The sequence below is a fragment of the Triticum urartu genome, chromosome 4A (assembly GCF_056163025.1).
Source record: "Triticum urartu cultivar PI428250 chromosome 4A, HENAU_Tu73, whole genome shotgun sequence".
Taxonomy (NCBI): domain Eukaryota; kingdom Viridiplantae; phylum Streptophyta; class Magnoliopsida; order Poales; family Poaceae; genus Triticum; species Triticum urartu.
Window position 1 is genome coordinate 228,232,164 of NC_141876.1, and position 14,988 is coordinate 228,247,151.

A 14,988-nucleotide genomic window follows, 5' to 3' on the forward strand; every position below is an offset into this window, starting at 1 on the left:
GAATTCCTCTTCTCCTCTATAGGCTCACAAACCTATAAAGAAAAGAAACGTCAACGGCCACCACCTACAATTACAGAAAGAAAACTGCTCCACCCTCCTTTAATTTTCTCTCCACTTACCTATCTTCTAGCGCCAGGCCCAAGAGCTTCCTCTCCTCGTCCACGCACACCACAGAAGATCAAACGTACAACCATGAATCTGACCCTCCTCTAACCTTCCTTATAAATAATCCCTTTCCAAAACTGAAGGAACCATTATGTACGCCTCCAACTCCTCTTCCACTTCGCAAGTCTCCCTGCCATCTCCCTTCCTCTCTGTCTCCAGAACCCCTCTCCAAAGGATGATGCACCATGGACACCGGTGCTCGATTCCGGTGACGCAGGCCATCTCCATCTGAACCCTCGCACCAGGATATTCTCCTTCATGCCATGAATCCATTCAGAGAAGAAAGAACACGACCCGTCAACCACACACAAAGAATTCTGCATGTACGCGTACACTGTTCATCAAGTTCGTTGCACCGTTCCGTCAAACTCGGGTGAGCCTCTACCCAATTCCACTTGCAAATCTTCTCAATGCCACTTGTATTATCTCCTAGACATCATAGTTCCTCCTATTTTTTTGTCGTTGGGTGCGTTGATGCTATCCATCGCAAGAACCAAATATTACACGCATATTTCCATCGTTTTGGTTCATCGTTTGATCTTGATCCCAATAGATGAAACATTGTAAGTGGTTAGAGGAACCCGCTTGTGGTTTTAGATTTTGCGTACATATCATATTAGGAGTTCGTTTAGTGCAAATGGGAATTGCACTACGTGCATGTTCTTACACTATTTATTTATTTTTACTTGTGTGATGAATACCTAGGAGTCGTTCATAATTATTTGATAATCGTAGGAGTTATATATGATTTACGAGACCACTTGTTTGGTCAATCGGGTTTTATATAGTCGTTTATGCCTAGAATCCGGTGGTGTTTTGAGTTCGGTAATTTTTATAGTTTGTCTAGTATATTTTTATGTTCATGACATGCCTAGGAATCGTTCTCAATTATATCATAATCTTATGAGTTAGATGTGACTGACTAGAGTTGTTGTACAAAATTCTTTGATTTATTTCTCATAGTTTTGTACATCGTCGCATGTTTGTTTTATTGGTTCAAATTCATGCCATGTCTACGATAGATGTTTATATATTTTTACTACATGTCGTTGCATAGTTTCTTTATGCTAGAAGTCAAATGAAATGATTTCTTGTTCGCGAACAAATCCATTGTGGTTCTTTGTTGCATAACGTATTTTTGCCTAGTTGAGTGTCCTATGTTGGTGCAAGTGTAAGTTGTACTAGATACCAAATGCATGCCATTTCTGTTATTCATGCTTTGATATTTCGTCACTTGATTTCATTGATGCAACATCCTTGATGTTTACTTGCTTAGTATGATTTATCCCTTATGCTTATAAGTCGCTATTAGCATGATAATGTTGTGTGCTAATAACCTGCTCGATATTTGGTTAGTGTAGTATCAACTAAGTTATGTTATTATTGTGAGTGTATGGTATTGGTAGCATAGTGTGTAGCTTATGTAATGGTATTCCATGCTTAGGGGTATATATATCTAGTTGTTGCATTGTTATATGCCTAGACATCTTTCATGCAAGTGATGTCTCATGCCTTATTATATTCCATGTGTTGTAGTTGTACTTATGTTGCTCATATAGGCTTGACTTGTCTCATGTTAGTGTTGTGAGTGTTTTATATGTGTTGCAATAGTTCATCACATGCTTAGAATTCTTTACCTTTCATGCTAAATGAGTTGTGTGGTGGTGATATTATAACTGATAGTGGTTATTAGTATTGGTTGTTCTTTATTACTAAGACTATGTCCTAGTTTATAGTATCTTCTCATAGTCACTCGTATGTCTGATGCTTGTCTTATTTGTTAAGACATCTAGTGATTCTATACTCACATCCCTTGTAAGTTGTGTCTTATTACTTAATTAGTTTTGTCATGGTCTTGGCTTGTCTTCTATTCTAGAAAAGCTTGTAAATACTTATTATGGCTGATGTTTGATTTTGCTTCTTGTTAACCATTATAAATATTTAGAAGTATCTAAATGTTTATTTATGGTTAATGGTTACTCTTAATCATATCATGCCATAGTTGTTCATCCACTTGTTCCGTGTGTTGTGCAGTTCTTGTTGATTGTTTGACAAATGAAATTGTTCGATGTAATGATGTTGGTCCTATTTTATTTTAATAATGTTTTAGGGATAGACCTAGATCAATTCAATCCATGTTGTCGAATGGTGTTTGATTGCTTAACTAGTATTGATTTGTAATGTTTGTTTATTGTCTTATGGATTTATTGCCTTGTGAATTATTATATAGTTGATGAATATGTTTGAATATTATTGACCAATATTTAGATTCTATCTAAATATTTGTTTGTGGTTAACTTAACTTTTGTCATGCCATGTCGTGTAATGCATAGGATGGCTCCTTTCCATGTTTGTTGATGCCATTACATTTGTTACATAGTAGTTTCCTATATAGTTGGATGAGATGTGGGGTGGGCACTACTAGTAGTCAGTGTCATAGTTCATATTAGAACGTTAGTCTTGGTCACCAAGCCTTCCTTATTCATGTCAACCTAAACTCTTTGGTTCATTGAATCATCTTTCCTACCTTCCTATCGTCCTACCTAACTTTGGAATCTACATTGTGATCAATATCTTGCTACCCATCCATTCTGAATTTGTTTTGGATGTTATGTGGACTTACTTTTGTTTTAGTATTTATTATTTCTCTTTTGCTATCATTACAACGAGTAGGGAGTGACGACGGTGTTGGACATGGACATAATCAGGTTACCGAAGAAGGACTCAACAACAAAGGCATGCCTCCTTCTTTGTTCGTACTTACCCTATGGTTTACAAAATTGCATTGAGTTTTATTGTTACTATGTGCATGCTATTTTAATTCTCGTAGCTAGTGTGTCGATTGACACATTACCTTGATCCGCTTGTCGCCTTTTTACTTGACACTTGAGTAGAAGTATAAAGTTCCCGTAGAGTAAAAATACTTGGCCATGCTTATCACCCTATAGGTGCCTTGTTGAATGATCTCCGAGTCATTGACAGTTGAAACTTAATGCTGAGCTAGGCCGGTTGGCCCTTGTTGACCTTCTCTATCCTCTTCTACTCTGGGTGAAACTTACCATCTGAATACTGGCGCGGGCGACAGCTGAATCAAGGATTGAAGGAGCGATTGGCTGCCCTTCACGAGTCGAAGGGGCCAATCAGTCGTCCGTGCCGCATAAGGCCTAATAAGTCTTGGATTTGAAGATTGTGATAACAGTACAGCCACATGCTATATGGGCACTGGCTTGGTCAAGTAAGCTAGTCAGTCTTAGGTGTCGATGTCGCCTACCGCAGATGGGATAGCTGCCTTGCGAGGAGTATCCTCGGCACAGATGGGGGGACCGGTTTGAGGATGTACTCTCAGTTCCATGCGCCAGACCCGGTGGGCATGTCACATCTTTGGGGGATCTAGTCCAAAGACCTCGTCACAATCTCCCTGCCGGTATACCAAATGGTGTACTATACCAGCGGCCACTGGTGGCATCAAGACGGGATTGTGTCATGTGGGTAAAGTGTACAACCTCTGCAGAGTGTAAAACTATTCGAATAGCCGTGTCCACGGTCATGGACGACACATGAATCTTTCTTGACATACAGGACCTGTTTTGCGTATTCCCTCTTTACCCCTATTCTTGGAACCTATGAAGAGTGTGAGTTGATCGAGGATCCTCACTTTGATGAAAGTTATTCTGAGATAAAACATTTTTCATCTAAAACTTCTTTTATCCAACTACTTTATTTATCAAACAAAATTAGCTTTATGCAAATGATCCATACAGCCTTCCTTTGAAGCCACATGTAGCTATTAGGTCCTTCCCCGTGGGAGGCATGTTGAGTACCTAATGTACTCATGGCAATAATTTTGTTGACAACAGAGTTACCTGGAGATGAAGATGATGACTACGACTACTATGGCGATCTGTAGAAGTGAGGTCACGTGGACTACATCAACTGCCTGTGGCTGAGATGGAGTCGCTACGCATTGTACTTTCCGCTATTTTTCTGAATGTAATAAATGTCATGAGACATTTCACTAGGTATGTCTTGTGACAATATATATTACTTGTAATACTTTAATGTATTGTGCAATGATATCATTTCACTATGTTGTCAACAATGATCCTGGGGTTGACAAATATACACAGGAGGATCTGGAAGCTAATTCCGGGTTTGCACACATGATATCCATGACAGGATAGAAAGTAGCAAACCCTTTAGGTAAGGGGAGAGAAATTTCATGAATTTACCCATACAATGGTGTTAGGATAATTGAAAAAGAAATTTAGCATTGTGCTTTAATTATTCTTATTCAAGATCGGAGTACCACAAACATGTTTCGAGATAACATTGACATGGTCTTCAAGCAAAGGTCGGACTTTCCATACTCAAAGGATTCATTAGAAACAACTTATAGAATAAGCCTTACAATTTCCTCATGGAAGAATGGTTAACCTTGCTAAAAAGGAAGAACTATAACAATAGGTCCTCCAGCCATGTGTGCTTGGCATGACATCACGTTACCGGGTCATAAAAGACTAGTGCTATACTTATTGGAAATATGTTTCAACCATCATATCTGACCGAGATTCAGATCTGATTGGTGTCAGGATACCTTGGACTCAGGATGCCTGAGAAGAAAAGGTGCAACACAATTTGACGAGATGACATAGTAAGTTTCTTGGGAAATGAACTATGGAAGCGAGTTCTGAAACAAGAGTTCATCATTAAACAAAGGAGAGGATGAGGAGGTAGCTGATGAAATCAGCGATAATTCATCGAGATTTCCAAAAGATGGATTTTCGCAATTATGTGAACAAGGAGATAACATTTTTCAGATCAATGATATAATGAGGTATGCTCAAGAAAAACATACCGATTAAACATTGGTTGACAGGTGCACCAAAAATATGGGCCAAGTAACACAATCAATGTAAGAATGGTGATTCAATAATCAAAAGTCTTAGAATGAAACTATCGACCATTAACTTCAAGGCAATAAGGTTGCTAGAAGTACAGAATCCAAGCAGCATTGTTCACTTGTTGATATTCCCGGTTAGTCAATACAGGGACCAAGAAAGAATGGTGCTTGTGGGAAGTATCACTGTACCAAGAATTCTTAAGAGGTGGAGCAATCCTTGAAACATCCTTGACATAAAAGACAGTAATACTTCAAGGTAGAATATAATACAAACTGGATAGCAAGTTGCATCCATAACATGAACAGGTTTGTGATGAGAGGAAGGTAATAATGTTGCCAATGGTAACTCATATTACCAAGGGACGAGGATGGCACTTATCATCATGAATTAGATTGATATCCTGGAAGGAGTCAAAATGTTGACGATGATCATGAAAAATTTTGTCGAGAGGCTCCACGAAGAGGCATCCTAACAGCGACTGCATCAAACAAAAGGACTGATGAAGCAAAAGATTGGAATCAAGCTTGCTGTTCGAGGCGTAATGATATGGCGAGGAAGATCGACGTAAGCTTAGCTCATCGTCGAAAGTGGTGCTCCGGGAATAAGGACCAGGTAGCATAGTTAAAATCATCACGATAATGATATAGCCAAACAGGCTAGGAATGACATGGTCGGGTACAAACTCATAAGTAAAGAAGATTACTTAGAGTTGTTGAACCGTAATGCAGGCTCGGTTCAATTATCGGTGTCCTTGAATGTTTAAAATCTCGGAGCCCGTGAAAATTGGGATCAGTGAGGATGTAGTACTTGATGAAGAACTCATAAGAGGTTATGTAGTTCCGTGATAATCTCGAGATACCATAGGGTAATACTCGACAACAGATCAAAGTAGAGGTTGGGCTGGGGTATTGCTCTGCAGAAGACAAGTGCTTAAACTTGCATAGGAAATGGTATTTAAAGGCAAACATGGTCAGAACCATGATTGCAAAAGGCCAGATCCCAGATATAAAATGAACTTATACTGAGGGAATAATTAATTTAACAGAAGCTTTAATGATAAGATCTACATCGTGTCCATGGGAATGAACACAAAGTTCAAGGTTGACTCCCACTTCTACAATGCATAACCTTTCATTCACTTCTCGTTTACGAAGAAGTTTGTATGGTAGAAAAATATCTGATAAAACACCAGAAGGGTATGACTTGTGTAAACCTTCGGTTCACACGGATTAGGGGAAGGCATAGGTTCAACCCATAGGGGCATCTTTGGAACATATATCACAAACTTCAGGAGTAAATAACACAAGCTCGAAAGTAGAGCATGGTTGACAAGGCAGAGAATACAATTTACCAAAGGCATTATATACCTGTGGAAAGGCTCATAAGGTTATTGAATATTAAGGACAATGTCGGATGAAATCCAACAATGGATCTAACGATCCACAACGGAGCTGATGTGATCATCGATACTCTACCAGAAGAAGAAAGAATGCAAGGGGATCAGATGAGAGAAACAACTGACTAACTCAACGCTCAGTTGCATAGGAATTATGATTCCAAGTCAAGGGATCAGAAGCAATGCTCTGATTAGGGATGGATAAGTTGAATAGTCTTAGAGGTACAATCGCCGGTAATTTGATTGGTCGAGAACCAACTCATGTTCAAAATGAAATCTCAGCCGGAAAGATAATTTTAAAAGGATCAACCAATGATTGCGTGCATTCGCACTCCTGTTGAATTAATAGGATCAAAATGACGGTGTCAAAGGAGACTAATGGAAGCTGCTAGACCTATGGGAAACATCCATAATGCAAGCAGACAAGTATATGCAGAGCAATAGCTTTAAAGAGGATTCTTGAAAGATCAGATAGTATTTCAAAGTATCGCATGAAACATATGAACAACTGGGGATGGATGAATACTTGATAAGTGCGAGTAATTATTTGCAGGGGTATTCATGTGGTAAAGAACTTCAAGGCAGTAGGCACAAGGTATTCTCGTATCAGTAAAGAGGATTTCGGGGTATCTTGTAATAACAAGATCAACTGAGAATAAAAGTAAGAATGACAAGTGTATGTATTTATCCATAAGGATTTATCGGTGGTCGGGAATTTTTCAAAGTGATGAGCACATGTTCTCGAGAGAATCTCGAAGAATATCTTTGAAGTGTTCTGGTGAAGCTGGTGATCAACTGTAATAAAGGGCTCTCCGGGTGGAAGTGACCACGTGATCCTAAAGCCAGAGTTAGTAAAATTATTTAACCCGAATAGAAGAGAGATCAGAGTCCCAGAGTATAGACGAGGAGTAAAAGATCCTAATACCACCCAATGGCGACGTGGGCCCGTAAGCCGCACAGCCATGTTAGTAAAAGTTTTTCAATGTCTAGGCTCAATTTCGGCCAAGGAGTTTGGAAGGGGGATTCCTACAGGCAGTCAGCTCATGATACCAACTTGTGACACCCCCAATTTGACCGTACACTAATCATACACGCAAATGTATACAATCAAGATTAGGGACTCACGGGAAGATATCACAACAAAACTCTAGACACAAATTAAAATAATACAAGCTTTATATTACAAGCCATGGGCCTCGAAGGCTCGAATACAAATGCTCGAAGACAGAAGAGTCAGTGGAAGCAATAATATCTGAGTACAAACATAAGTTAAACAAGTTTGCCTTAAGAAGGCTAGCACAAAAGTAGTAACGATCGAAAAGGCAAGGCCTCCTGCCTGGGACCTCCTAACTACTCCTCGAAGCCGAACTCCACGTAGAATCATCCTCGGAATCCTCTGGCTCCTGGACTCCATCATATGATTGCAATAACCGGGAAAGGGGAAAAAGAAGTAGCAAAGCAACCGTGAGTACTCATCCAAAGTACTCGCAAGCAAGGATCTACACTACATATGCATTGGTATCAATGAAATGGGTAGTATCTGTGAACTGAACTGCAGAATGCCAGAATAAGAGGGGGTAGCTGGGCCTATCGAAGACTACGCTTATGGCAGCCTCCATCTTGAAGCATAGAGAAGAGAGTAGATGGTAAGTTCACCAAGTATCATCATATAGCATAATCCTACCCGGCGATCCTCCCCTCGTCGCCCTGTGAGAGAGAGCGATCGCCGGGTTGTATCTGACACTTGAAAGGGTGTGTTTTATTAAGTATCCGGTTCTAGTTGTCATAAGGTCAAGGTACAACTCCGGGTCGTCCTTTTACCGAAGGACACGGCTATTCGAATAGATAAACTTCCCTGCAGGGGTGCACCACATTTCCCAACACGCTCGATCCCTTTTGTCCGGACACACTTTCCTGGGTCATGCCCGGCTTCGGAAGATCAACACGTCGCTGCCCTACCGAAGCACAACAGAGAGGTCATCACGCCGGTCTAAATCATATGGTGCAGGGGGTCTGGGCCCATCGCCCATTGCACACCTGCACGTTACATACGCGGCCGGCGAGCAAACCTAGCCTCCTTTATACAAGAGCAGGCGTTCTAGTCCAACCCGGCGCGCGTCGCTCAGTCGCTGACGTCAAGAAGGCTTCGGCTGATACCATGATGTCGAGTGCCCATAACTGTTCCCGCGTAGTTGGTTAGTGCGTATAGGCCAGTGGCCAGACTCAGATCAAATACCCAGATCTCGTTAAGCGTGTTATTTTGAAATAACCGCGAACGCCGACCAGGGCCAGGCCCACCTCTCTCCTAGGTGGTCTCAACCTACCATGTCGCTCTGCCACAAAGATTCACACAGAGGGCCATCGGGACAAAGGTCCTTTCAACACCCAATCCGTGAATCACTCGCGGGTACTCTACGAGCCGACCCGACTTTAGTCACCACATGTATCATGTATAAAGTATATAGTATATACCCGTGGTCACCTCCCTAGTGATCACGGCCCGATAGTATAGCACGGCAGACGGACAAGAATGTAGGGCCAGTAATGATAAACTAGCTTCCTATACTAAGCATTTAGGAATGCAGGTAAGGTATCAACAACTGTAGCAACAATGACAGGCTGTGCAACATAATATGATTAATGGAAAGCAGTAACATGCTACACTACTCTAATGAAAGCAGTAGAGAGAAGAATAGGTGATATCTGGTGAGGGGGGGGGGGGCTTGCCTGGAAGCTTTGCTGTAAAGGAGGAAGGGTCATCGGAGACGCAGTCGATCACAGGGGCAGCATCGGTCTCGGGGTCTACTAGAGAGAAGAGGGGGAAGAAACAATAAATATAAAGCAAACAAAGCATCATAAAGCATAACATGGCAATATGCTGTACCGGGTGTGACCTAACGTACGGCTACACGATATAGGTGAAGGGGGAATTCAACCGGGAATGTTTTCCCGGTTTCGGACCTGTGTCAGACAGATGACCGGAGGGGGAATGTTCCATCTTCAGCTAATTAGAGGCACCTGACAGGTAAACAGGCCCCGTATCCGGATTCGCTGGATTTTTCTGAGCAGCTTTCATATATAAATTATTTTCATCCGAGTAATGGTTTATTTTATATAAATTTCCAAAGTTTATAAGATTTTCTAGTTAAATCAATTTGAAATTAAATATCTAATTACCTCTTCCACATGGGCTGTGCTAACCAGTGTGTATTATAAGTGGGACAATGGGTTGGGTTGACCGAGTCAAATTGACTGGCCAACAAGATGTGTGGCCCACATGTCATTGCCACATGCGTTAATAAAACATCTAACTAATTTAATCAAGGGAGGTCCCACATGCCATAGACTAGTATTCAACAGATTTGTTTATCTAGTAAATTTAGCAGTGGGGCCCATATGTAGTGTCTACTAGTGGATATGTTAGTGCTAACAGGGGGTTAGGCTACACTAATTAGGATTCCTCCTAATTAGACATGGGCCGTGGCTGTAGCGGCCCAAGCCAACCACACACATACGCGCACATGCGCTTGGCCTTGGACATGGCCATGCCTAGCATCACGCAAACGCGACAGAGAGCAGCAGCATCAGTAGAGAGGAGCAGCACGGAGCGGCTGGGGCAGCAAGCAACAGCGAGCAAGAGCAGCAGAGTACTAGCGGCAGCAGCGACGCAATCAAGCAGCAGCAACAGCAGGGTTGCAACAGCGGCAAGGGAGCAGTTGTACGGGGTGCAGGGCCGTGGCCTTGAGCGCGAGGTGAGCAGTAGCCAGCAGTGCGCTGGCGCCGTGTTGGCGAGGCAGCCGCGGGGATGGACAGCGTGTGGGTGAAGCAGCAGCAGGCGTAGGCGGGGCAACCAAGGGCGCGGGCCAGGGGCGCCGTAGCGGAGCTCCGGACGCAGCGCCGGCAAGTGCGGAACGGCGGCGACGAGCACGGGTGGATGCGCACAAGCACGTACAGGACTGCGGGGCATGTGCAGGCGCGACCTCGTCCAGAGGAGCTCAAGGGGAAGGCGGACAGGTCCTGGCCAAGGTCTGCTAGGTCGAGTTTGAGGCCATGGCGAACGACGAGCTTCGGCTAGAGGGGTGTCTACGGCTAGAGGGCGCGTGCAAGAAGGGGGCCAGGGGGAAGAATAGGAGCTCACAGGGGCCCTGCAGTGGTGCTATAGCGAGCTTGGGGAGGCGCCGGAGCTCGGGGCGGCGGTGGTCGAGGACGAGACGGCGTCGAGCAGGGTGGGGACGAGGCGGCGACGGCGGCTTCGGTCCGCCGCGGGGAAGAGCGAGAGGAGGAGATGGGGGCGCGAGGGAAAGGGGGTAGGGTTCGGGGAAGAGAGGGGCGGTCTTAAGCCCCAGGGTAGCCAGGGGATGGCCGCCACGGCGACCATGGTGGTCGGGATGGCCGCCACGCCCACCTATGCTTCCTGTAGCAGGAGGAAGGTGAGTGGGGGGTTGTGGGCTGGGCTTCTCCCAGGCCACATGGGCCCTTTTATTTATTTCCTGACAGTCCTTCGGGTAACTCCAACTTGTAGGCAACTTCTCCCATACGTTCCAAAACTCGGTATGGTCCTACAAATCTCGGGGCTAAATTTCCCTTAACTACAAAATGTTTAACTCCTCAGAGAGGTGACACACGAAAATTTGCTCTGTCTCCGAATTCATAGACTACCTCCTTGCGTTTTGAATCTGCGTAACTCTTCTGCCTGGACTGAGGTACCTTTCGTATGTCGCGAATCAACTTAACCTTCTCTTTGAATTCTTTGATCAAATCCGGTCCAAACAACTGACGGTCTCCAACTACATCCCACAACAACAGTTTCCTGCACCTCCTTCCATACAAGGCTTTGAAAGGGGCCATCTTTAGACTAGCTTGATAACTGTTGTTGTATGAGAATTCCACGTACGGCAAATTATCATCCTAGCTGGATCCATGATCTAGCGCACAAGATCTCAAGCTGTCCTCCAGAATCTGATTGACTCTCTCGGTCTGTCCATTTGTCTGCGGGTGAAAGGTTGTACTGAACTCTAGCCTGGTTCCCAAAGTCTGGTGCAGCTGATGCCAAAACTTCGAAGTAAACTGAGTCCCTCTATCCGATATGATGGTCCTTTGAACTCCATGCAGACATACGATCCTGGTCATATATGTTGGAAATATGCCCTAGAGGAAATAATAAAAGGATTATTATTATATTTCCTTGTTCATGATAATTGTCTTTTATTCATGCTATAATTGTGTTATCCGGAAATCGTAATACATGTGTGAATACTTAGACACCAACATGTCCCTAGTAAGCCTCTAGTTGACTAGCTCGTTGATCAACAGATAGTCATGGTTTCCTGACTATGGACATTGGATGTCATTGATAACGAGATCACATCATTAGGAGAATGATGTGATGGACAAGACCCAATCCTAAACATAGCACAAGATCGTATAGTTCGTTTGCTAGAGTTTTCCAATGTCAAGTATCTTTTCCTTAGACCATGAGATCGTGTAACTCCCGGATACCGTAGGAGTGCTTTAGGTGTACCAAACGTCACAACGTAACTGGGTGACTATAAAGGTATACTACGGGTATCTCCGAAAGTGTCTGTTGGGTTGACACGGATCAAGACTGGGATTTGTCACTCCGTATGACGGAGAGGTATCACTGGGCCCACTCGGTAATGCATCATCATAATGAGCTCAAAGTGACCAAGTGTCTGTTCATGGGATCATGCATTAGGTACGAGTAAAGTGACTTGCCGGTAACGAGATTGAACGAGGTATTGGGATACCGACGATCGAATCTCGGGCAAGTAACATACCGATTGACGAAGGGAATTGTATACGGGGTTGCTTGAATCCTCGACATCGTGGTTCATCCGATGAGATCATCGAGGAGCATGTGGGAGCCAACATGGGTATCCAGATCCCGCTGTTGGTTATTGACCGGAGAGCAATCTCGGTCATGTCTACATGTCTCCGGAACCCGTAGGGTCTGCACACTTAAGGTTCGGTGACGCTAGGGTTGTAGGGATATGTATATGCAGTAACCCGAAAGTTGTTCGGAGTCCCGGATGAGATCCCGGACGTTACGAGGAGTTTCGGAATGGTCTGGAGGTAAAGAATTATATATAGGAAGTGCTATTTCGGCCATCGGGACAAGTTTCGGGGTCACCGGTATTGTACCGGGACCACCGGAAGGGTCCCGGGGGTCCACCGGGTGGGGCCACCTATCCCGGAGGGCCCCATGGGCTGAAGTGGGAAGGGATCCAGCCCAAAGTGGGCTGGGGCGCCACTTCCCCTAGGGCCCATGCGCCTAGGGTGGGGGAAACCCTAAAGGGGGGCGCCCCCTCGCTTGGGGGGCAAGCCCCCCACCCCTTGGCCGCCGCCCCCCTAGGAGATTGCATCTCCTAGGGCCGCCGCCCCCCCTAGGCCCCCCTATATATAGTGGGGGGGATGGAGGACCTCTTACCTTTGCCTTTGGTGCCTCCCTCTCCCTCTCCAACACATCCTCCTCCTCCATAGAGCTTGGCGAAGCCCTGCTGGAGTACTGCAGCTCCATCACCACCACGCCGTCGTGCTACTGCTGGAGCCATCTTCCTCAACCTCTCCTTCCCCCTTGCTGGATCAAGAAGAAGGAGACGTCACGCTGACTGTACGTGTGTTGAACGCGGAGGTGCCATCCGTTCGGCGCTAGGATCTCCGGTGATTTGGATCACGTCGAGTACGGCTTCCTCATCCCCGTTCTTTGAACGCTTCCGCTCGCGATCTACAAAGGTATGTAGATGCATCTGATCACTCGTTGCTAGATGAACTCATAGTGGATCTTGGTGAAACCATAGGAAAATTTTTGTTTTCTACAACGTCCCCCAACAGTGGCATCATGAGCTAGGTCTATGCGTAGTTCCTTTTGCACGAGTAGAACACAATTTGTTGTGGGCGTAGATGTTGTCAACTTTCTTGCTGCTGCTAGTCTTATTTTGCTTCAACGGTATTGTGAGATGAAGCGGCCCGGACCAACCTTACATGTACGCTTACGTGAGACCGGTTCCACCGACTGACATGCACTAGTTGCATAAGGTGGCCGGCGGGTGTCTGTCTCTCCCACTTTAGTTGGAGCGTATTTGATGAAAAGGGTCCTTATGAAGGGTAAATAGAAGTTGACAAATAACGTTGTGGCTTTCACGTAGGTAAGAAAACGTTCTTGCTAGAACCCTATTTCAGCCACGTAAAACTTGCAACAACAATTAGAGGACGTCTAACTTGTTTTTGCAGCAAGTGCTTTGTGATATGATATGGCCAAAGTTGTGATGAATGATGAATGATATATATGTGATGTATGAGATGTTCATGCTATTGTAATAGGAATCACGACTTGCATGTCGATGAGTATGACAACCGGCAGGAGCCATAGGAGTTGTCTTTATTTTTTGTATGACCTGCGTGTCATTGAGAAACGCCATGTAAATTACTTTACTTTATTGCTAAACGTGTTAGCCATAGTAGTAGAAGTAATAGTTGGCGAGCAACTTCATGGAGACACGATGATGGAGATCATGATGATGGAGATCATGGTGTCATGCTGGTGACAAGATGATCATGGAGCCCCAAGATGGAGATCAAAGGAGCTATGTGATATTGGCCATATCATGTCACTTTTATTATTTGATTGCATGTGATGTTTATCTTGTTTCTGCATCTTGTTTACTTAGAATGACGGTAGTAAATAAGATGATCCCTCATAATAATTTCAAGAAAGTGTTCCCCCTAACTGTGCACCGTTGCGACAGTTCGTTGTTTCGAAGCACCACGTGATGATCGGGTGTTAGATTCCAACGTTCACATACAACGGGTGTAAGAAAGATTTACACATGCAAACACTTAGGTTGACTTGACGAGCCTAGCATGTACAGACATGGCCTCGGAACACAGAAGACCGAAAGGTCGAGCATGAGTCGTATAGAAGATACGATCAACATGAAGATGTTCACCGATGTTGACTAGTCCGTCTCACATGATGATCGGACACGGCCTAGTTAACTAGGATCATGTTATACTTAGATTACTGGAGGGATGTCTATCTAAGTGGGAGTTCATTGAATAATTTGATTATATGAACTTAATTATCATGAACTTAGTCTAAAAATTTTACAATATGTCTTGTAGATCAAATGGCCAACGTACTCCTCAACTTCAACGCGTTCCTAGAGAAAACCAAGCTGAAAGACGATGGCAGCAACTACACGGACTGGGTCCGGAACCTGAGGATCATCCTCATAGCTGCCAAGAAAGATTATGTCCTACAAGCACCTCTAGGTGACGCACCTGTTCTCCCTGCAGAACAAGACGTTATGAACGCTTGGAAGGCACGTACCGATGACTACTCCCTCGTTCAGTGCGGCATGCTTTACAGCTTAGAGCCGGGGCTCCAAAAGCGTTTTGAGAGACACGGAGCATATGAGATGTTCGAAGAGCTGAAAATGGTTTTCCAAGCTCATGCCCGGGTCGAGAGATATCAAGTCTCCGACAAGTTCTTCAGCTGTAAGATGG

General features: G+C 44.2%; 1 long non-coding RNA gene across 2 annotated transcripts; it reads right to left on the reverse strand.

The window, feature by feature from the left end:
- Window positions 1–7,598: 7,598 nt before the first annotated feature.
- Window positions 7,599–10,832, reverse strand: LOC147975447 (uncharacterized). Of its 2 annotated transcripts, none has more exons than XR_015602038.1 (3): window positions 10,601–10,832; window positions 9,190–9,264; window positions 7,599–7,865 (listed from the first exon to the last, which is right to left on the reverse strand). It is a non-coding gene; the product is annotated as an uncharacterized LOC147975447 (long non-coding RNA). The 2 variants fall into 2 exon arrangements; XR_015602039.1 differs by having other exon boundaries at window positions 9,190–9,267.
- Between the last annotated feature and the right edge of the window lie 4,156 nt (window positions 10,833–14,988).